The sequence below is a fragment of the Anastrepha ludens genome, chromosome 2, assembly GCF_028408465.1.
Source record: "Anastrepha ludens isolate Willacy chromosome 2, idAnaLude1.1, whole genome shotgun sequence".
Classification (NCBI taxonomy): Eukaryota; Metazoa; Arthropoda; class Insecta; order Diptera; family Tephritidae; genus Anastrepha; species Anastrepha ludens.
In genome coordinates, this window is record NC_071498.1 from 161,541,698 (window position 1) to 161,567,458 (window position 25,761).

Sequence of the window (25,761 nt, forward strand, 5' to 3'; positions counted from 1 at the left end):
TCCGCGTAACATCCGTCTGTCACAGTACAATTTTAATCAGAATTGATCGCGCCGGTAATCCCGAATAACGCCGCCGTTTTATAGGCTATTATGGTGCTTACACTCACCAACGTACACGTACGCCCGTATCAGCTGACACGATGAAACTAATGAGAGCCCCATGTAAATGAATTCTCACCACCGTTCCGCTCCATAGCACCATTACACTTTTTGCGCAGCCGTCTCGCTTAAAAGTGCCACATCTTTGGAGTACTCGAACTCAGGCAATTCAATCGCAAACGAATTGTAAGGTTTTCGCTCAATTTTAAAAGACTTGCGCATTTGAGATTGATGTGAAAAAATGTTGCTAGCATCATGTCTCTGGCGTGTTACGCTGTGTTTTCACGGGGTTAACTAAGTACTACATTGCCATGAAATTTCATGCATATTTCACGGCAATGCCATTTATATGGATTTTGAGAGTCATTTCATGTGAAACGCGAACTTTGTACCACACCGATTTTTGTGTATTTTACGTCTTTAAAAAGATTAACGTATCCGTGGAAATTTCAACCAAATTAGAGGAAAACTGAGGAAGCAATGGAACTTTGACTGAAAGCATTTAACCAGAGCAACTATGTTAGATTCTAGTTAGGATATATAGATATATAATTGGCGCGTACACCCTTTTTGTGTGTTTGTCCGAGCTCCTCCTCCTATTTGTGGTGTGCGTCTTGATGTTGTTCCACAAATGGAGGGGCCTACAGCTTTAAACCGACTCTGAACGGCAGATATTTTTTATGAGGGGCTTTTCCATGGCAGAAATACACTTGGAAGTTTGCCATTGCCTGCCTTGGGGCGACCGCTGTTAGAAAAATGTTTTTCTTAATTTTGGTGTTTCACCGAGATTCGAACTTACGTTCTCTCTATGAGTTCCGAATGGTATTCACGCACGAACCCATTCGGCTATGGCGGCCGCCAAGTTATATAGTTAGGATATAGGCAAATTTTACGGATTTTAATTTTTAACCCCATTTTTGTGGAATTTAGGATTTAAAAAGGTTAATACTTCCGTAACTTCGTGTGAAATTTTAGCGGCTAAAAAATCAATTAGCCATTTAATAATAATTTTGTTACCAGACTGCTTTTTTCACTTTACTCCATATGCAAATTAATTTCTTTTGGGAAAAATTTAAAATAAAAGAGAATCAATATCATTTTTATATAAATTGAAGTTGTTATCATAGGAGTAGATAGTCACCAAAAATAAATTTTTTTTAATCACCATTTAAAACTTGCACTTTGTTATACCAATCGTCAGTGGGCTATAAAGCTGCATGCTCGAAATTTTATTAAAATTCGGGTTAAAATTCAGGTAAAAAAGTTTAGAATTAGAATGAAAATTTTTCTAAATTTATTTGAATTTTCTAAAATTTAGATGAAAGTTTGTTGAATCTTCCTAAAATTAATCGAATTTCTAAATTTAGATGAAAATCTGTTGATTTTTTTTTTTAATTTTGTATAAAGTTTTAAAGCTTAAGTTATATGGATTTGCGGTAGATTTTTAAAGCTTAATTATATGGATAAATATTCTGTACACTCTTTTAGTAACTTCACTGAATTTTTTCCAAAAAACAAAGATTTTACTTTGGAAGAAAAAAACTTTAAATGAAATTCCAAAGTTTAAATGAGAATTTGTTGAATTTTTCTAAATTCTGTATAAAATATTAAAGCTTGCGTTATGTGCGCTTGATTAAAGAACGAGCAATTACAAAACAAACAAAAAATAATAACCAAAAAATTTTAGTTAAAAAGTAACTTAGTAACTTTACCGAATTTTTTCTAAGAAAAAGATTTCACTTTGGAAGAAAAAAAATGTATATTTTACTTAATCAAAGATTTCTCTTTAAAACTGCATCATTCTGTTTTTGCAATTCAGTGGTTTAAAAATTGATTTTTCGCCACGAAAATACCACTGTGTGACGTGGCACAGCATGGAAATTGAGGGTATTTTTAAAAGTAATATGGCGGTGCTTACATATACATACACATTTGCGTTTATTGTGCATAAGCCAGTATTTATCATAACAGGCGTGTGTAATCTACCGACAGTTATCCGCTTGCCTTTGGGGTGCCTTTGCGTTGGCAAGGAGGTGGATTTGGTATTTTATCGGCGTTTTGAGGCGAGTAATGAGGTGTAAATATATGCCATAGACTTACAAGTTATTTATTACTTTATACTCACAGGTATATACATACATTTGTGTGCATGTATGTATGTATACAAAAGGAAATACAGTAGCTGGATAGGTATAGCAAAGCTCGCCCCTCAAATGAAACTGTGAAAAAGTGAACAGCAAACTTCAAACACAGCTTACAGCCCCCCACTTGGTTAAAGTTAAATATTTTCTTTCTGCTTTTATGACGAGTTTCTTTTAAGTATCGTAAGAAAAAAATATTTCTCTAAGAAAATTGATTGCAAAAAATACTCTTCCCTTGACTGTAATTGCAAATTAAAACCTACTTGGCCTTGACAAGAACGAACAAAAGTGATCATTTGTGATTCACTTGATAAAGCCCAAGGCATTGTTTAATTGTTATCTATTTATAAGCACTCAATTTTTTAATTAAACGGGTGTCATAGTAACAAGTAGAATATTTTTAAAAAGGTCTATTCAATAATGGGCAAGCAAAATACCCTCAATAAAGGTGAAAAGGCAAAAACCGGCATTTGCAAGATGAAAGGATATTCAAGTCCAGGTATAGTGAACAAAATTGGCAGGAGTGAAGGAGTAAGGAGTAAGGAAGGTAGCCAGCAATTATCTATGTGCTGTTGCAAACAGTGGAAAAAAAAGAGGTTGTCTGTAAAGTCGGTTTACTGACGATAGTTTAACGTGATAACGTCATAAGAAAATACTGATTGAATGGTTGCATTTTTCAAAAGAAAATTTTAATTTTATTTGTTTGATAGATATTTTGTATGGATATAGAGAATGAGTTAACATTAACATAACATAATATACTTTAACATAACACAACATAACACAACACAACACAACACAACACAACACAACACAACATAACATAACATAACATAACATAACATAACATAACATAACATAACATAACATAACATAACATAACATAACATAACATAACATAACATAACATAACATAACATAACATAACATAACATAACATAACATAACATAACATAACATAACATAACATAACATAACATAACATAACATAACATAACATAACATAACATAACATAACATAACATAACATAACATAACATTACATAACAAATTACCCCGTATTAAAGCACTTATCAACAGCTTTCATTTGATACCCATATTGTACATACACAACCAAAGGTTACCCGGGTCCACGTTTTGACCTACATCTCGAGCCCTATTTCCAAAATAAAATATAATCCATGTTACTCGTGGAGGATGTAGCTTTCGAATGGTGAAAGAATTTTTAAAATCGGTCCAGTAGTATTTGAGCCTATTCATTACAAACAAACAAAGTTTTCCTCTTTATAATATTAGTATAGACAACATATCTTATAAGGTATATGGTAAATATTACCATACATTTTTTCCTTCATATAAAATAAAAAAATTAATAATAATAACATTAAAACAGCAGGTATTATTAACAAACTTGGTTTTATTTTAAATTCTTCAAGTGAATCAAATTAATAATAATCAATAAGAAGGCATATGCAAATACAAATACGTGAATTTATATATGTACATATGCGCATATACATACATATATACGCTCACTTAAGTAGGAGAGAGCAAGATGTCGAACGTTGCCGCTCGTTTGCTTTGTTTGCTTTTTCGTTCGTTCCGTGCTTTCGCTTGCAGTTCATTCAATGCAATGAGCAAGGTAACGACAAATGAGCAAGGTAACGGCAATGAGCAAGGTAACTACATATGAGCAAGGTAACACTAATGAGCAAGGTAACACTAATGAGCAAGGTAACTACATATGAGCAAGGTAACACTAATGAGCAAGGTAACACTAATGAGCAAGGTAACGACACATTTTTTCGTGCGTGCAGCCTGTTAAATCGAATTATAAGACGTTATCACGTCAAAAGGTTTGAAGCCACAATGAGAAGTGTCGGATTTTTCGCGCAGCATCTAATTCTAGGCTAAATCTGTGCCAAAGATTAAAGCAGAAATGCAAGTCGAATAAGCAAAGGGCAGTATTTTGACCAAGCCAAAAACCGCCACTTAACTTACTGCACTGGCAGAAAAGTTTAGAGTTCTGTCAATAAAAAATGCTTTAGACTACGGAATGGAAAAAGCGGTTTTTTTGGATGAAAAAAAAAATTATTTTAATAAACGAATTGTCAATGTTCTTGTATACCTCAAAAACCTGACTTACAAACATCTGGATTATGAACAAAATTCATACCTGCGTGAACTGTACCATAAGCAATGACGAGCTCTACGAGAGGTGCAAAATTCAACTGATAGCGGGCTTGATTAAGCTAAGAAACTGGAGCTGGATTGGCCAAACGCTTCGCAAAGGCACAAGTGAAATTTGTCGCCCAAGCACTGGACTGGAACCCACAAGGTGCTCGCAAGGTTATATACATATATATATATATTTGGCGCGTACACACTTTCTGGGTGTTTGGCCAAGCTCCTCCTTCTATTTGTGGTGTGCGTCTTGATATTGTTACACAAATGAAGGGGCCTACAGTTTCAAGCCGGCTCCGAACCACAGATATTTTAATGAGGAGCTTTTCCATGGAAATCGAAGAGTCTCGAACGACGTGGAACGAAATTAAGCTACTGGCTAGGAACAGAACAAGATGGAGATGTGTTATTGAGGCCCTATGGTCCAATGGTCGAAACGGGAACTGATGATGAATATTATAAGAATAATGGTCAAAGGTTTTTAAAAGTCTTTACATTCAGCTCTAGATATCCAAAATTCTTGAGCACCAATCTGAAGCTAGTAGTTTAATTACGAAGCCTCGATTACTTGACTCTTTACTTATAAGTAGATTGGATAATTGGGTGCCGGCGAGTTTAGTTGCAAGTTTCCTCCCCAATCTCTCTCTAATCCTACATACTCGTTTACTCAGTGACAGTAGAAATCTGGCCTACTGGCTTGAGGGCACCGTCAGCTCCTTCATACCTATAACTCACACTGCGTTGAAAATATCAAGTGGAGGTGGTGTGTCCAACTGGCGCCGGTTAGCACGAGAAAGAAACTACTAGCACACCTTATCAAACTCGGCTAAAAATGGGTAAGCGGTTATTGCCCAAATTAAGAAGAAGAAGAAGACGACCTGACTCTCATGGGATTATCGAACCGATTTCATAAGCTGAGTTCCTGGCCATTGCAACATTGAGAGGACCGACTGTAAGACCGATGGGCCAGTGACACTTAGCAACAAGTTGATGGATGAAGACTCAAACAATGACAAAGGCATCCCTTTATAGACTTTTAAGCTACTTATTTTAGAGAAAATTGTGAGAGCAGTGAATGAAAGTTGGCGTAACGAACTCTCCAGCGGAATCGCTCAGCAATTGTTGTCGACTCTCAATGCTGAACGCACAGAATCCCTTCAGAGCCTCCGCACACTGATTTTTGTTACAACGGGGTACTGTCTAAAGGTGTACACGCTCAGAGGTTAGGCGTGCAAACACACGAATTATACAGAAACTGTTTAAACAAAGAAGAGAAAAAGACGATCTCACACCTTCTGTGCGGCTGAAGTTGGAAGACAGGCCTCAGGACTGTGGAATTCAAGAATTTTTTGTAACATTTTTGAAAAGTTCACACTAGTTTTAAGAGAGATAAGCACAAATTCTCTACGCGACATCACAAAGTGGTATGAACCTAAGTGTCCCATAGTGGACAACCGCTAAAAATTAACCTAATCCAACCTGGTAAGTTTTAATGTATTTTGGAAAAATATCTAAAGTAGCCAAAATGCATTTTAAGGGCGGCGGGCCAATTAAAAGGTCAAAAAAATCGTTTTTTTTCCTGAAATCAATAGCTTAGATATTCAAGAACATGAGACACAAATTTTCAGAGTTAAATTCCAAGTATTTGCAGAGCTACAGAGCCGAGCGTAGTGCGGCGTCGAGCACCCGTGCGCTTATTGTTGTAGTGCTCCGCCCATTGACCATTGACTTTGAAGCGCGTTTTCTCGGCTTTTCATTTTCACGATTTTACTTAATTTATGTACACGATTGCAAAAAAACTAAATGAGCTATCCATTTCATTCAAAATGCGTTATCTTCAGTATTGTTTTCTCTTCTATGTGAACTAAAAAAAGACATCCAAAAACTTTTTTTAAGCGACTTTTTTACCCAGTCTCCAGTCCCAGTTTTTTTTTCCTTGAGAAACCACTTTTTTTTCTACCTTCCCCAAAAATTCGAATTTTACGTGTTTCTCCCAATTTTCTTAGTTCACATCGAAGATAATTACATCAAAATTAATAATCTTTTTTTTTGTTTTCAGATGAAAATTGCAAGTTGTATCTTGTACAGAAGTTGTTGGAGATTGTACAATTTTTTTTTTTTAGTTCAAATATATATTAAACTATCCCCAAAACTTCATTTGGATAATTGTTTTTTTTCTCATCCTACAACGCTTCGCGAAAACTACTGAATTTAGGACATCTAATTGGCCCGCCGGCCTTAATGATGATAATCTTGCAGCCTATAATTAAGGAATGTACAAGTATAATATACATACACATGGTAGAAAAAGTCTGCGTTCACCCACTGTTATAAAGTATTAAAATTTAACGTGTTTATCTTAAAACTCTCAGTTATTTCTTTTCACTTATTTCAAAGAAAATTATTCATAGAGGTTATGAACAAAATTTTTTGGAGTTTGAGCTCCGTCGTGTTCAGATAACGGGATTGTAGTACAGTTACTTAAATAGGCTAAGCAGAAAAAGTGTGCGTTCATTTCGAATAGTAACGATTATTTGTATGGCAATTACGTTAAATTAAATTTTAAATCATTCATGCAGTTGACGCGGTTAAGAACAAATCTAAAGAGGGAAAAATTGATATTAGAAATACATTTTTTGTTACTATGGACCAAAGGCGAAAAGAAATAGATATTGGTGAAAGGAAAATCATTGTAAGCTTGTGGCAAAATAGTATGAGCTATCGGGAAATCGCGAAAATTGCTGGGAGGCAATACTCCTCGGTCCTAAGAGTGATAAACAACTTCAAGCAAACGAATTGTTTGGAGTCTAAGCCTCGTTCTGGGCGTCCAAAAAAACTGACGGAAAGAGAAGAACGCAACATAACTATTCTTGTGAAGTCTAATCCACGACTAACAGCAAGCCAAATTTCAAAAGACATAGAAGTAAAATACCAAAAGAAAGTACATCCAGATACAGTAAGAAAAATTCGAAAAAGAATCGGATTTCACGGCAGAGTGGCCCGAAAAAAACCCTTCATATCGCGAGTAAATCGACTTAAGCGGATGGCTTTCGCCAAGGAATACGTAAACAAGCCACCTGAGTTTTGGAATAGTGTGATTTTTTCAGATGAGGGCAAGTTTTGCATTTTCGGGATAAAAAGTCGTAAAATTATTTGTAGGAAAAACGGAACGGCACTTGGAAAGCAAAATCTGGTACCTACGGTAAAGCATGGGGGAGGAGGTGCCATGATATGGGGGTGTATGGCTAGTTCGGGCGTTGGAAATATGCAGTTTTTTGAGTCGATAATGAACAGACATGATTATCTCGATATTTTAAAAACGAATTTGTGAGAAAGTGCAATCAAACTGGGACTCGGTGAAAGATTTGTTTTCCAACAGGACAACGACCCGAAACACACAGCAGAGATTGTTAGGTTGTGGTTGTTGTATAATGTTCCAAAACAACTTCGCACACCCCCACAATCACCCGACCTTAACCCCATTGAGCACTTATGGGACGTTCTAGAAAAAAAAAATACGAGAGCGTACAATAACTAGCAAGGAAATGCTTAAGAACGCGCTTAAAGAGGAATGGGTACCCATAAGTCCAGAAATAACAGCCAACCTAGTTGGATCAATGAAAAGACGCCTCCTAGAAGTCATAAAAAGCCGGGGATATCCAACTAGCTATTAATTTTAAAACATTTCTATGATCTTAAGCCTTTTATTTTATTATTATTGAAGTGAACGCAAACTTTTTCCGTTTAGTTTGAATGGCCTTTTTAATTTTATGTGATCTCATTTTAAATTTGATTTTGTTATTGGTAGCGAAATATGTGTGATAGTTACGTTTAAGTGAACTTAATAAAACTGATTAAAAAAAATTTCTGAAATATTTATTGTTTTGAACTTTTTCTAATGCAAAGAATATTTGCATAGGTGAACGCAGACTTTTTCTACTATGTGTAGATAGAGAGATGACTTTAAGGTTTGCTCTTCGTTGTACCCTCTGCCCATCACAGTGCTTCATCCAAACCCAGCTCCTGGTTAAACTCAGAATAGAGCTGTTGCAGTTGGCCGAAATGTCTTCGACCTTCTCCTCGCTATAGCGCAATATTCAAGGGGAAGGTGCATTGGAGTGTGCTATGATTGGTCCCGGAGGCGACAAGATTAATTGGGCCTAATGTATTTCGATCATGCACAGATGACTACGCGGTCTGCAAAGGCCTGTGAGAATACCTGTGAGCATTCACACTCTATCCTTGGCGAACGTTCTGAGTTTTTTAAAACTCTTTTGGTTGTACCCTCCCAATAAAAATTTCGCCTGGCATTTCTAGTAGATGCAGTAGAATTAGATTAAGTCCTCATGAACCTCACTGAGGTTCTTGAGGTCTTAATCTCATAGGATGATGGAGTGCCACACGACTGTCGCTCAGAATGACAATTCGCTCATTCCGGAGATTTCTGTTTAAGTTTATCTATGCACATACACAGATGGCATGGCATACATCTCCGCTGGAAAGATGCTTGAAAAACCACCTATCGGCACAGAACGCTTGGTTCTGGAGTCATATATTCCAGCGCATATGCCCTCTGGTGCCTTCGAGCTATCTGTGTACCAGTGCAGGGTACATTCCTGAAGTTTTCTATCAATACAGGTCTACTGCAGTTTAACTTATCGTCCACCTCAATTCTGAACTTCTTTTCGAATTTGATGTCTTTAGTGATATCACCTCTGGATAGCTGGGGAAGTGAGAGCTGCGGACTCTGCAATTCCATGTTTTCAGATCGCATCATTTTTCCTCTGCCGAAGCCTTCCCTGGTAATATTCAACAGGGTACGCTTATAGGGTACGCTACAGGGTACAGCTGATTGTTGAATAAACTGAATAAATATATGAAGTGGTGTCAGCTCAAGCACCAACTCCATCGCAGCTGTAGGGCAGGTGGTCTGCATCGGATTCTTGGGCTACAGCCACAGGATTTTCCTATTAAACGATAACAGATCATGAGAGGTTTTGTTGCATCAGTATGCCTCTTCCAGCTAAGTTTGGCATCCAGAAAAGGCAAAGCTACCTAGCTTAGCTTACTAAGTAAGACTATTATAAAATGTTAATATGTTTTTGATGGCGCCATCTTTTTAATGACTTAGTGCGTGTCAAATTACATTCCTAGCTGAATTCCAGTGAAAGCTTGTGACATTCGGTTCAGTGGAAGCGAAGTTATACTTAAGTCTAAAGTGTCGCTATGTTTGTGTCATCGGTACATAAATTAGTTTCGAACAAAGAGCTAATATCAAATTTTATTTTAAAATGGGTAAAACGTGTACCGAAACATTTGAGTTGATGAAAAAAGTATATGGCGATGATTGTCTATCTCGTGCCAGAATTCATGAGTGATTTACACGTTTCAGAGATGGCTGTGAGGGCATAAGTGACAATGAACATGCGGGCCGCCCAAAATCAGTAATCACTGAAAACTCCATCAAAATTGTGCGTAAACTTATCAAAAATGAATTGGAGCTATCGTTGAAATTCATGGAATCGGAGTTGAATATCTCCAAAACATCGATTCATCGCATTTTAGCTGATCATTTGGGCTTACGAAAGGTCTGTACACGTTTCAATCCGCTGAAGTTAACCGAGGACCAAAAATTGTTCAGCATTCAACATTCGAAAGACCTCATTAAAGAGACAAGAGCATACGAGAACTTCCTTTACTACATTGTAACTGGTGATGAAACGCGGTGATTCCAATATGAACCTCGAACTGAGCGTCAAAGTGCCGAATGGAAGGCCGCAGACGATCCACCACCGAAAAAATCGCATTTGGATGAGTCAAAAATCAAGTCGATGCTCATTTGTTTTTACAATTTCAAGGGACTAGTGGACAACACAAGGAGTTCGTGCCAACGGGCCAAACCGTCAATGCAATTTTCTATCTTGGCATTTTGAAGCGTTTGTTGCATCGCATTCGTCGAATTCGCTCTGAATATCGCGAAGGAGGAAGCTGGCGCTTATTGTTTGATAATGCACCATCTCATCGAGCCGATCTTTCCACTCTTGTGACTGATTTTTTGACTAGAAATCGCATTTTTACAATCAATCACTCACCGTATTCGCCTGATATGGCGGCTCCCTGTGACTTCTACCTATTCGGAAAATTGCATTAGACTATAAAAGGAAAACGTTTTTGTCCGTAAAGGTCATCCAAAATACTTGTGCCGACTTCCGGAAGGACATTCCGGATTCCGATCAATGATTTGAGACACTCTTTCGCAAAGTTTTTAGATCGCGCAAAACAGTGTATCGAGGCCAGAGGGGACTATTTTAAATAACTGTCGTTTCTATTTTAGCTCAGTCTTGTTTATTTTGGACTTCACCTTATATATATTTGCAATAGTGGCTTATTCATAGCTTGACCTCTGCTAATGAGTAACCCTCTGCACCTAAACATACCTCCGGTATAAATTAAGAACTTTTATACTGCAAATACAAAAACGGAAAAAACGAAAAAAAAAAAACGAAAAAGAGGTGAATAAACAGACAAAGGTGCTTGTGCGCGCCACCAAATCCAGACGTCCACACATGACAAGTCACAGTGATATTTTTCACAATTACATTTATTTATGTTTGCCTGATTGTTGACTTGCGGCCAGTGTCGGCTGGCTTTTGCGCCCACAGATTTCATTCCGCCTTTGCCCACACACGTTCACACAGCCTATACATATATGCATGTGCTCGATGCTGTCAGCGGAAAGCGCTTGGTCAGCCGGCAAGTAGTCAAATCAACCAAGCGTCAAGTTCACTAACAGCCAAGCCAACACATTCAGCTACATATTTGCGAGTATGTCTGTGTATGTTTGTAAGCTTACGAGTATAATGAGGCTCACACATTTTCCTTCTGCTACTTCACCTTGGTTCTCTAACTTTGCAGACGCCCAAGTGCGGACGGCCGCTTGGTCTTACATGGCAATAATGTAACGCAAAAAAAACAAAAAATGCACGAATCAAACAAACTAAAATCTTGCAAATTTTTCTCACAACTCGCAATCCCACTCATCGTAGCTCCCCCCTCTTCATTCGTTACTCTGTACATTTGCTGCCTTTTTATATGCAAAATGCCTGAATTAGCGCGATATCGCGTCAAATCCTTTTTTGCTTTAGCCTTTGCACACCTCTACGTCCTTAAAATCTGCGTTGCTCAACATAAAATGAAAGCGCAATACAGAATCATTAACTTTATAGTGCGCCCTATTTTGTTCAGGAGAAAAAAATAATGGGTAAAAAGGTAGAAAATGTGTGTTAAGCGTTGCCTGTAGGTTGACGCACTTTTAGTTCCTTGGCAACAACGACGCATTGCAGACGTCTGCTACAGCGAGACATACACACACGTACGTACGTAGGTAGCACAGTGAGCGTCACTGAAAATCGTACAATAAGTCTAGGCTTCTTCGCTAGATGGGAATGACAAAGCTACAGACTTGTCAAAACACTGCCATAACGACTGCGACAGGATGTCTACTGATGTCCTCAATACAACATCTACATGACGAGGCCCTTATGCTCCCTGAGAAGGAGTATAATAAACTGCTCAGCAAGCACTTCCCGCAGGTCCCACCCATACAGACACCTGCTTGAGCCTGAGCCACCTCCCAGGCATGTCAGGAGGCACCTCCTTAACTACGCGGACGAGATCCAGTACAAACCAGACCGACAATTACTGGATCGGGCAGTGCACAGACAGACTATTAACGACATTCATCGGGAGACTCTTAGCACCTTCCCAAGCTCCCGACCGCCGAATACCGTCTCCGGAGTCCAATTGCAGTCCCATTACAGACGAAGAGCTCCAACTTCCCCGAGAGTCCTGTGTAGCCTTCTGGATACCGTAGCAGGCTAAACTCCTAATTATCCGGAATCAACCCCGACATACTAAACATACCATGTTATGTCCGGCATGTGAACGCACCCCGCACGACACGGACCACCTTTTCACATGCCCCATCAAACCCACCCATCTAACACCCCTCTCCCTCGGGACCCAACCTGTCGAAACAGCAAGTTTCCTGGGCTTAGCGTTAGATGAACTAAACGAAGACGAGCGGTGATTACACTACACTGGCAGGGCAAAGTTACTACAACAACAACCTGCCAAAAATTACATTCGTCTGGAAGCACTTGATGAGTATTAGTAAGGCCGCGTTCATATAGAACAACTTTTGTAGCTTCAACTCGTTACTTGTCAAGCTCGCGCTCTGTCAATCCCCTTTTAGTGTTCTCTCGTTCTTCTCAATGTTGTTGTTGAGTTTAGACTAAAAACTAACAATCGTAAGCTGTGTGAACACGACAATCAACACTAAAAAAGAATTGGCAAAGTTGAGCAACTAACCAATGCTCTTGGACTCGATGCATTGTCCTGATGAGAAATAGTTTCTTTTTTTTGCAAACTGTGACTTTTTTGGCGAATCTTTTTCTTCAGCTGGTTTATTGGCAGAATTTATTATTTTACCAGTTTTCAAGTAATCCACAAACCAAACTCCTTTCGCATCCCAAAAAAACTTATGCTAACACCTTATTGGCGGATTTCTGGACACGAACTCGTCTTGGAGCCGAATAACCAAGTTCACACCATCTCTCAGCCTCTTGTTTTGATTTAGAAGCATGATGATAGATCCAAGTCTCATGTATAGTGATGAATCGACGAACAAAATCTATTTTATCATTTCGAAAACATTCAAAATTTTGCTGAAAAAGTCGCATTCGGATGCTTTTTTGTTCCATGGTTAGCGAATGCGGCATCCTTTGTGCACACAGGTTCCTGAAACCCAATACTTCAGTCAAAATATTGCTTACACTGCCCAATGAGAGGCCTAGGGTTTCTACTAAATCACTTTCAGTCACTCAACGATTTTCAGATACGATTTCCTGTTTTTTTTCTATGATTTTTGGTGTGGCTTCTGTTTTGGATATCCTTAACGTGGATCGTTTTCAAGTCTTGTACGACCACCTTTAAATTCAGCAGCCCATCTTTCTACTGTACTAAGTGATGACGAAAAGTCCGTATACACTTTCAACATTCGATCATAAATTTCTTTTGCTTTTAAACCTCATAAAAATAAATATGCAATCACAGTACGAAATGTCACTTTTTTCATTGAAGAAAATACTGTGAAACGTCGATACTAAATGGCTTGTAAACAAAGAATGAATTGAGCTGTAAAACTCAATTCTGGGCCCGCTTCTACAATATTTGTTATGTTTATCAACGATATTTACTCTTGCTTTTCGTCAGCAAGATTCCTGCTTTATGCAGACGACGTTAAGATTTATTCGACGAATGGAGCTAGTATTCGTCGACTCGACTCTGAATTAATGCAAATTGATTTAGATAATTTCAGCAACTGGTGTATCAACAATCGTCTACCGCTCAACATAAATAAGAGCTTCCAAATTACCTTTTCCCAGCGTGCCACTTTTATTGACTCCTCTTATCACATATCGAAAACACCCCTGTCACTTGTAAGTGAAATTAAAGACTTGGGTGTAATATTTGATTCGAAGCTTACTTTTACTAGTCATATAAATTTAGTTATTGCCAAGTCTTACGCCATGCTTGTCTTTGTTAGGCGTCATAGCTCCGATTTCTCCGACCCATATACGCCGAAGCTTTTGTATACGGCCTTTGTCCGTTCCAAACTGGAGCATGCATCTTTCATTGCGCCTCCGTATTATACGCGCTATGCTGCTAAAACGAACGAATCCAAAAGTATTCTTACATTTCGCTTTGCGTAATTTACGCTTTTCGGATCCTATCCCTGCATATGAAGCGCGATGCTTTTTGATCAACTTAAAATCCTTGCAAAGCTGGAGAATAATCCCATCTTTATCTTTGTGTGCACTCGGCACGACAAAATACAACAAATCTAATTAAATTTTTTATAGTTTTAATATTGGGTAGTCGAAAAAGTCTTCGTATTTTGTCAATAGCTTTCGTTGGAGTCATCTATCTCCAGTGCTACCCATCACATTGTGTCATATCATATGGTGTTAGAAAGGTGACATTTTAAGCTTCATTTAACCAAAAAAATATTAAATTCGGAGAAGTTGAAAAAAAGTTATAGCTGTTCAAAAATGAGTGAAAATAATGAAGAAATTCGCTATATTTTGAAATTTTTGTATAAAAAGGGAGAATGCCACGCAAGCCACCAATGAAATTTGTGAAGTTTACGGAGACGATGCTGTATCAGTTCGTGTAGCACAACAATGGTTCGCTTGCTTCCGTTCTGGAAATTTCGATGTGAAAGATGCACCTATCATTGAAAAAGTCGATGAAATTATGGAAAAGATTGACCAGGACCGTCACATAAGCTGCCATGACATCGCCAAGGCACTAAACATTCATCATCAAACGGTTTTGAACCATTTAAAAAAGGCTGGTTACAAAAAGAAGCTCGATGTTTGGGTACCACATGAATTGTCTGTGAAAAATTTAATGGACCGATTTAACATCTCCGATTCTTTGCTGAAACGAAATGAAATCGAACCATTTCTGAAGCGAATGGTAACGGGAGATAAAAAGTGGATCAAATACGACAATCATGTGCGAAAAAGATCATGGTGCAAGGGTGGTGAAGCTCAACAAATGGTCGCAAAGCCAGGATTGACGCCTCGAAAGGTTATGCTGTGTGTTTGGTGGGATTGGAAAGAAATCATCCACTATGAGCTGCTCCAACCTGCTCGAACGATTGATTCTACACTTTACTGTCAACAACTGATGAGATTGAAGCAAGCAATCGAAAAAAATGGCCAGAACTGATCAGCAGAAAGGGCGTCGTCTTCCATCAGGACAACGCTAGGCCACACACATCTTTGATGACTCGGCAAAAACTGGGAGAGCTTGGCTGGGAAGTTTTGATGCATCCACCATATAGCACTGACCTTACACCATCGGGCATCATTGGTTCCATTTAATGGAGTAAAGTTGGCTTCAAGAGAAGCCTGTGAAAATTACTTGTCGCAGTTTTTCGCCGTGAAACCACACAAGTTTTACACTGATGGAATAATGTCTCTAGAAGTAAAATGGCGAAAGGTGGAAGACCAAAATGGTACATATAATATTTGGTTTAATAGAGTTCATTATAAATATAAAAAAATGAGCTGAAGTTTGATTAGAAATACGAAAAGACTTTTTCGACTACCCAATATTTGGTTTTTTTTTTTTTGAAATTTTCTTATGTTTTGTTTGCAAATTTTCTAATGTTGCGAGCTGTATAATCGCAAAAATTCTAAAACACTCTGTATATACTTTTGAACATTTTGATACATTTTGTGACATTTTCATATTTTTTTTTTTTTAACTGGGACTGTTTATATACTGTTTTCATACTGAATGGATTGAAAAACTGCATAGCCACAAAAGTTCTAAAAAAAGTCTAAATAAATTATTTGCTATTTTTTCGCGTTTTTTCCTTCAATTTTTTTCAAGTTTTTTTAAAAATCTGCAATTACACTTAACACCGTTTTTGTTAGAGCATAAACTATATTTTTAAATTAAATTCCAGAAAAAAATTAAAAATAAGCAATGCAAAAAACATAGTTGTGCGATTTTCTTTGACACTCACTGTACGCAAGCATTTGCGCGCCTGCGTAGGTATATGCCTACTGCTTAAGCCTAATCCTGGGTGGTCTCATTTCTGCTGCTGCCTGTTTTCCTTTTTGCCTTTTAATGCATTTTAATATGCTTTTTTTTGCTGTTCAGGTTTGCATCATTTTTTTTCATTTTCGCTTAAATAACTTCCAGTGCGTCGAATGCGGCGCGACCCAGCAACAACGTCTACTTTGACTTTGTAGGTAGGTATCGGTATTTAAGTATGTATGTATGTACGAATGTTTGTGCTGTATGGCACCGACTTGTGTTATAGAACGTTTGACATGCAGGAACAGAAAGGGTTCTTCTTGGCTGATTCTTGATTGGCGCACAAATTCCTAGAAAAGGGTATCGTATTTCAAAGCTGCGAGTGCATAGGTAAAGTCAAACGCATGCCATTTTTTATGTGTGAGTTTTGGCATTTTATTGGTGAATATATTTTTGAAAGGTATGTGGGTATGTGTGCGAAATTAGACCTCATTATTTTTGTATATATAAGCAGCCAAATTAAAGATTTATCTAAAAATTTATTGTGATGACTTATTGAGGTCGAATGTCATAAACAATTTTTTACCTCTGATTGAACAATCGAAAACAAAGTAAATAATGATGCCAATTGTGTTTTTAGTAAAATGCAATACAAGAAATAACTTCCGATTGTCATATTTAGACTTTTTAACCTAGCCTAAAGCGGTGAAACCTCCGACCATCGTAGTCAAACACATCTAACGTGGGTTCGGCGAGAGATACCTTCGTGTTTCGCACTTTTGTATGTGAAGCATGTCTGGGTCAAGTCTAAATAATTAAGAATTTAACAGAACGTAACGCAAGTTGTTGGCGTTGTAGCAGCATAAACATTTCTCATGTACGAGAAATGCTGCTGAAATGACAGTCCTTGGCCGTATGTAAGTCCGGCTCGTTCTGGTAATGCAGAAACGACTGTCGTGTGAACGTCTGGGAAGCTCCTCATCTGGAGTTCATGAGGATGGTAATGGATGCTAGGGGAATGCTGTTTTAGGTCCGTCCATAATTCGTAGGCTCTAATAGTTCGATTCAAGTATGTAAGTTTGGATCGCGTCCGTGAAAAAAAAGATGACTTTTGAAGGACCCAGGAGGCGGCTCAATTTCCAGCAAAGAATTCTTGAGGTTCTACCTGCCATAGCACCCTAGTAGAAGTTGCTAGCTAAAGGGCATATATGCCTCAGTGCAAACAGGGTGCCCACATCCGAAGACATCCCACCGCTGTTTGAGAACAGTACTTTGGCAGAATTGTCCCCTGTTGTCTCCACAACTGTGTTCTTCGGGTCTTCTGACTTTGTTTTATTTTTCATTCCTATGGCGAAGTAATCTTCTTAAGTTCGATGATTTCCTGATATTTTACTCAAATGCTTCGGTTTTGCTTTTCTTTTAATTTGGTTTGACCCCCACTGTGAAAATCTAATACCAATGGATCAAGCGATTTGGCACCATGGAGTTTTATCCCTTGGACTTATTGAGAAAGAAAAGCCAAAAAATGCCAATTGGAATTGTCGGACTATATTTCAAAAAAGCAGTTGCAATGGGAAAAACTACTTCCATTTTCCAAGGCGGAGGTCCACGCCTCAGAGCTGTGTGCCAGAGAATGTCTACGAAGAAGCACGCGCGGTGCCATTGTTAACAAACATTCTCTCTGATATTCAAGCAGCTCTAAAATCGCTGGATAGCTTCTCATTCCAATCAAGGTTGGTCTGGGAATGATTTAAAAAATCCTCAACACCCCAGCATCAAGAAACTTTGTTACCTTGATGTGGGTTCCGTGACATGAGGGACACGAAGTGAATGAAATTGCGAACACTTTAACGAAAAAGGAGGCAAACACTCCCTTCATAGGTCCTGAATCTTTCTGCGGAGTAAATAACAGCTTCAAAAGTGCATTTCTACCTTAGCAGCAGGAACAACGAGACCTAATCGATTACTGGAGAGCGCAATCGGGCATGCGGCAATCGAAAAGACTCACTACAGAACGGACAAAGGCAGAAGCAATCCTTAACCTAAGCAGGAAGGACATAAAACTTTACACTGAACTACTCACAGGACAGTGTAAACTTAATTATCACATGAAAAAGATAGGTGTGATAGAAAACGATTATTGTAGACTCTGCAAAGAGTCACAAGAAACGGCAGAACACGTTCTATGCGACTGCCTAGTAGTGGCACGACGCAGACTAAATTACCTGGGAAATAGGGCTATAAATCCAAACCTCCTGGTAGAAATTAAGCCTACAGCAGTTTTAGGATATTTGAATAGCCTAAAACTGTTCGAGTAGGCTACATGGCTGCACAATAGATCTATTCAGGTCGCAGTGCACAAACTGATTGTCTGTAATAATAATAATAATAATAATAATAATAATAATAATAATAATAATAACAATAACAATAACAATAATAATAATATGCCAATTACCCGGGAACAACAATTTCTGAACTAAAAGATGAGATCCTACGGGTAAATGAGAAATTAAGCGAAAAATATGCCAAAATGCTATCGAAAATTTCGTCAAATAGGCGGAGACTTCTCCCACTAGTACTCAAGATTTCTTGCCTCAAGCTACAGTGGCCGACAGAAGTCTACATACACCCCTTCCTTTAGTTGCTCACAAAGTACAAACACTTTGCTTAAAAATGAATACTTAAGCGTCTACAAGGGCTCCTCGAAAAGAAATATCAGTTGACGTTAGAAATTTAGTTATTCAGCATAGGAAAGAAAAAAAAGCATATGGCGCAATTTCAAAAATCTTAAATTTAAGTCGTGCAACAGTCCAGACCATTGTAAAAAGCTTTAAAAATAACTGTTCTACCGAAAATAAGCCGTGCAGTGGCCGCCCGAGCAAACTGTCTCGCAGAGACGTCAGCTTGATTCTAAAAGAAGTGGACAAAAATCCCAAAGTTTCTGCTCCGAAATTGCTCCGAGGATATAGCAAGCTCATCCAACAAGTGTGTTCATCCAAGAACAATTCAAAGAGCTCTGAACAAAAGCGGCTTTCATAGTAGAACACCACGAAAAAAGCCTCTTATTTCTGAAAAAACCCGTAAACTTCGCCTGGAGTTCGCCAAAGTACACAGGGAAAAGGGGATGGATTTTTGGCAAAAAGTTTTGTTTACAGATGAGTCGAAGTTTAATATATTCGGTAGCGAAGGAAGAGCAAAAGTGTGGAGGAAAAAAAATACTGTACTGAGTCCGTAGAATTTGGTATCAATAGTGAAGCATGGTAACGGCAATGTAATGGTTTGGGGAGCTATTGCTGTATCTGGACTTGGAAGATAAGTATTTATTGAAGGTAATATGGGTCGTTACAAATCACTATTAGAAGTCAATCTGAAATCTTCGGTGGATGATTTGGAGCGCTTGGTCCAGGTTGATTCTTTCAAACAGGATAACGATCCAAAGCACACAGCACACATTGTGAAGGATTGGCTGCTTTACCATGCTCCAAGGCAATTAAATAAACCATCGCAAAGCCCAGATTTGAATATTATTGAACATGTCTGGGAAATTTTAGATCGAAAAATTAGAAAAAATCCGATTTCAAGCGCTTCAGTACTCAAAGAACGACTAATAGAAGCTTGGAATAATATAACTTCTGCAGAGTTAAGAAATTTAGTCACCTCGATGCCAAGACGGCTTCAAGCTGTAAATGATGGATTTTTTTAAGTTATAATGATTAGAAAAAGCTTGCAAATAAAACTGTGTAAACACATTTTTCAGTAAAGTTTTTGAACTTTCAATCCAGTGGAAATGGAAGGTGTATGTAGACTTTTTTCGGTCACTGTATGTGGGAGGTTTATTAGGCAATCTACAGTCTGGATCTACCTAGTGAATATGTCTATTTTGTGTATTTTCGTAGCGCACGAAAGAAAACTGTTTTCATAAGAAACTTTCATAGTAAAAAATGCGCTCGGTGGCTCACTTATAATGGTTCACTAATAATGGTTCACTTCAAAAATAATGCAAATTACTTAAAATATTGCACATAATTTGTTTATTAAGAGTTACTTCCTTTCTTGAATAAAATATAACAACTTTATATTCACCGAAATCCTCATAACTAAACAGATTTGTAGCAAGCCCAAATTACCATACATCCCTTGTGTTCACCACTTAGTTGAACAAAAATAGTATTCGCTTGTAATAAATTTATTTAAATTGATTTACCTTTTCGTTTTGGATCCTCAATTAAGTTGGATAGCACCAAATCCACAGAAACATTCACACAATGCCAAACTGCAGAATGCAAACTTTTCTACGTTGTGTATTGTTATTGCTGCTGAGAAGTTGTAGTTGTATTTTGTTCAAATAGCACTTTACAGCTTAACAGCAACGGCTGAACGATTTGCAAAAGTATGAATACAACTTGATTGTTGTACAAAACTTGTTTCCAGGAGGACTTAAGAAGGTTTTCGAGTATTTATGCACGAATAAACTTTTTTAACAATGAATCTCGTGAACGCTGTGAGAGTACTCGCCAACCTGAAAGAGAGAAAAGAAAATTAAGGAGATAAATATGAAAGTAAATAGTTTGTATGGCGGGAATAATTTAAGTGTTTTCGCTGTCGGTTCTGTGGGCAATAAAGTAGGCGTAGGCTTTGTGGGAGTTAAGGTAAAATATGTGAACGATTTTGGGATAAGAAAGAATAGAATAGAATGGACTTTTATGTATTTAATTGAATAAAGAAATTAATGTACAGAAAACAAAAATTTAAAAATTAAATAAAATAAAAAAGAAGATATACTAAAAAATAGATTAGTTTGTTAAATTGAATTAAATTCATAAAACATAAACTAAAAATATATTTCAAAAAATTTAAAAAATGAAATAAATTACATTAAATAATTAAAACTAAATAAATATACATTAAAATATAGTGCAAAGAATTAAATAATTATTCAAAATTTACATTAATAACTAAATGGGCATGGAACGAACATGTGACATGAGGCCCTAGCAATCGGTTGATACAAATAGCTCGAGATAGAATCCCAGAAGGAAGAAGACGACCAGGAAGACCACCAAAACGATGGGCAGAAAGTTGGATCAATCAAACACAACAAATATATGAGAATGCATTATACGAGGTATGTTCAAAAAATAAGATGAATTTTCAAATTTCAAACATCCGCCTTTCGATTATTATTTTTTTTATGTTGGTACACTCGCCGCGAAGATAATTTCCCGGCTGTAGCAATATCGCATGTTTAGTTACAATAGTTTGTGAGAGGCACAAGTAAGACAAGTAATAAGTTTTGCGTGTTCGGCGATTTTCTGCTATCGAAAAAAATGGGTCAAAGAAGTTCCATAAATTTTTGCAAATTTTGTAAAAATTTAATTAAGTGTTTTTAGCACTGGAAATATTGACAGTGGTTACGGTGAGAGTACTTTGGGTCAAAAAAATGTTTCCAAGTGGTACAAAATTTTCACAGCAGGTCGCGAAGATGGGAATGACGAGCTGGCTCTGGACGCCCAGCACATCAACAACCGATTAAAATGTTGAGAAAGTGAAGAAAATTGTTATGGAGGTTCGTCGAATCACAATTAGAGAAGTTGCTGAGGATGTCGGCATATCGGTTGGCTCATGTCATGCAATCTTTTCGGAAATTTTGGCGTGTGGCAGCGAAGTTCGTTTCAAAATCGCTGAATTTTCACCAAAAACAATGCCGAATGAGCATCGCTTAAAAAGTCACAACTGGTGACGACTCATAGATACATACATACATATATGTTTATGACATCGAAACCAAAGCCCAATCATCCCAATGGGTGGGCTCCAGGAGACCCAATACCAAAAAAAGCACGCCAAGTGCGATCAAATGTCAAGGTTTTGCTAAGTATTTTTTTTCGATTACCATGGCGTAGTGCATCAGGAGTTCTTATCACAAGCTCGTACGGTAAATAAAAAGTATTACCTTGAAGTTATGCGCCGTTTGCGTGAGGTAATACGAAAAAACGCCCGGAAATGTGGAAAAAAGTGCATGGCTTTTGCATCATGATAATGCACCTGCTCATTCATCTTTGCTTGTGGCAGATTATTTGAGCAAAAACAACCCCGTTATCAGCCACCGTATTCTGCACATTTGGCCCCCTGCGGCTTTTTCCTGTTCCCAAGATTGACGAGACCCATGAAAGGACGGCGTTTTGCGGCGATAGAGGAGGTAAAAACCGAATCGCTGAGAGGGCTCAAGGAAATCCTAAAAACTGAATATCAGAACTGCTTTTAGGATGGGGAAAAACGCTGGCGCAAGTGCATTATAAAGGGTGGCCAAGGGCCGATGTTGAATGTGAACAACACCTAAACGCATTTCATTTGACATTTTTCAATTTCAGACTAACTCAATTTGAACCATGGAAAGATACACAATCGAGCAACCCGTTAAAGTTACTCAGGTTTATTATGAAAACGGGCGTTCAAATTAAAATGCATATCGCGCACTTCATCTTCAGTGATGAGGCACATTTTCACCTCAGTGGATTCGTCAATAAGCAGAATTGCCGCGTTTGGGCGAATGATAGTCCGAGAGTGATTGCCGAAAAACCAATGCCCCACAAAGAGGAACTGTTTGATGCGGTGTATGGGCCGGCGGCAGCATTGGGCCGTATTTTTTCCAAAATGAGGCCGGTCAGGCAGTTACTGTGAATAGTGTTCGCTATCGTGAGATGATAACGAACTTTTTATGGCCCGAATTTGAAGATATGGATGTGAACGATATGTGGTTTCGACAGGACGGTGCCACTTGTCACACAGTTAACGAAACAATGGCTCTTTTGCGCGAAAAATTTGATGGCCGAATAATCTAACGTCGCGGCGATGTCAATTGACCGCCAAGATCATGGGAATTGACACCGTTGGACTTCTTTCTTTGGGGTTATTTGAAAGAAAAGGTGTACGTCGAGAAGCCAGCAACAATTCAAGAGCTAAAGGATGAGATAATTTGGCTTATTAACGGCATAGAACCTCAATTATACCTCAGCGTCATCGAAAATTTGGACCATCGGATGGAGGTGTGCCGCCGAAGCGGCGGCGGCCATTTGGCCGATATTTTTTTCCATACGTAATTGTTCCATAATAAAGAGAAATGACAATAATTTCCTAAAAAAATTGTATTTTATTCAAAATCAACACCCGCCCTTAAAACTTAACCACCCTTCATTTGAGGCGGACTACTTTGAAGGAGGTAAAATAGAAATTTATGAATAAATAAATATTTTTAACACAAAAAATTGTTTTGAACATACCTCATATTTTACAGGATGCCCAACAATGTATGTGTAATTTCTCTAAATATTAAAGTGTGTCGATGTATCAATATATATATACTAAGTAAACTTTAATGTATAATTATGTATGTATTCTAAATTTTGTGTAAAGCAGTAAAAGCAGGCAAAACCTATTATAAAAGATAAAGGAGAAGAAGTAGCAAACTTTAAGCCGACCAACAATCAGCAGCTCACAATAAACTCACAAACGCAATCCACAAATTAATAAATCGATTTGCAGTTGTATTGTGTTGCACATCAATAAATAGGAATAATTTGAATATCGTTAACAAAATGAAATGACAGGACACACCCACACCAACACACCCAAATACAATACCTAATAATAAACATCGCTGACTGAGCCAACACCAGCCGTGCCATTTCAATAAACTCGCCCAGCGAAAGGGCGGTGGATGCGGTCAATACGGACATGAAAGAAAACAAGTGTTTCATGGAACCCCATAAAGAATATCGATAGCAATACTGTAGTACATCTACTTATAAATTGTAGCAAACAAAGGCTGTCGACAAGGACTTAGGTATGCCGACAAAAATAACGATGTCAGTGACGCTGTAACGCACCAACCAACGCGTCCAAGAAAGTTGATGACGAAAAGTAAATGAATGAAATGAAAATAAAAATAAAAATAGATGTACACAGTCCACATCAATGCATCAGAATGCGGATTAGGAATAGGAAAACTTTTTAGTGTCGATGACGTAGGCGTTGACGAGTGAACCGCGGAAATATTTAGTGCCTGCGTGTACACTACAGCCGATGATTCTGATGGCTATTCATTGAAGCAAATACCTACTTAATATATAGGAAAATAGAAAATAAAAATAGACAGGATACAAATATGGTAAGGTATGTACAAGTAGATACTGAGCAAATATTGGCTAAGTGTTATTGGTGGGTGGCAATGTGTCCAATTCTTCGCTAGTAATGAGTGTTTGCCTTTGTGGGGCAACTCTACGAGCAGGAATTTGTCATGTGCAAGTATTAAATGGAATAACTGTACTTTTATTTGTGACACATAAATTGTATATTTTTTTATATATTTTTGCAATCATTTAGAGTACAGTTTTATGGAAGGGTTTGTGGTTAAAATAATAATAATAACAGTGTGCTTTAAAATGCGGATTTTGTGCTACGAGTACTCAGATATAATAAAAACACTGGAAGAGCAATAAAGTGTAAAAAAATGTATATAGGTTAGTCTAAAAATCTTCGTAAAAATTTGAGCAAAATTAAAAAATTTTAAACCAAACTTTTTAATAAACGAATTACAAGGTAATCCGTCTAGCTTTTTGATTTTGACTTGGGCAGCTAAAACACAATCGTGATGTTAAGGGATTTGGTTAAGGGGTTACATGGGTTTCGTCGTGTAAATAAAGGTCTATCTTCAATATTTTTTTTCTATGTAAAAAATTATTTATTTAATTCAAATTTTTTTCTGTCTTACAAGGTAATTCGTCTAGCTTTTTGATTTTGACTTGGGCAGCTAAAACACAATCGTGATGTTAAGGGATTTGGTTAAGGGGTTACATGGGTTTCGTCGTGTAAAAAAAGGTATATTTTCAATATTTTTTTTCTATGTAAAAAAATATTTATTTAATTCAAATTTTTTTCTGTCTTATAGATACATATTTAAGGAATAATTTCTCAAACTTTCAACAAAAAAAATTGAAACTTCTCCATTGAGGCGTCATTTCCGGTGAGCCCTCGAAAAAAAAGGTGCGTCCGCGTTGTCAGCATAACTCCTGACAGGATTATCGAAAATGAAAAAACAAAAATAAGCGTTTTAGTTAATACCATAAACTCGTGCTTGAACGAAGAAAAGAGGGAAAAGGAAAAATTGGAATTTCGGTCAAATTTGTTTGACATTTTTTTTTTTAAATAGTTGTAATTGAAAAAAAAAAACAACCCTTCGTCCAAACACGAGTAAATGGTATCTCGAACACCTGTGTAAAATTTCATCGAGATCGGTTGAGTCATTTTCGAGAACATTTGACAGCCGACTTTGAAAACACGGTTCCGAGAAAAACGAGTTTAAAGTTTTGAGTAACAATAAAAGTGGCTTGGAGTGCACACATTCCAAAGGCTGTATCTCCGAATTTATTATTCGGATCGACTTGAAAATTTAGGATAATATTCTTGAGATGTTGTAGAAATTAATAAGCCAAACAAATAAATCGATTTTTTGAACTCACGAAACGCATGTAACCCCTTAATAGTTAAAAAGTTAGAAGCAGTATATTAAAACATTTTTTACTATATTAATATTAAGGAGTTAGGGGTAGTCAGAATTTTCAAAAAATTTAATTCTAAAGTATAATATCTTACAAATATTGTGTGAAAATTTGAAGTGAATCCGACAAATACTTTTCGAGTTACTCAACAATTAGAAAAG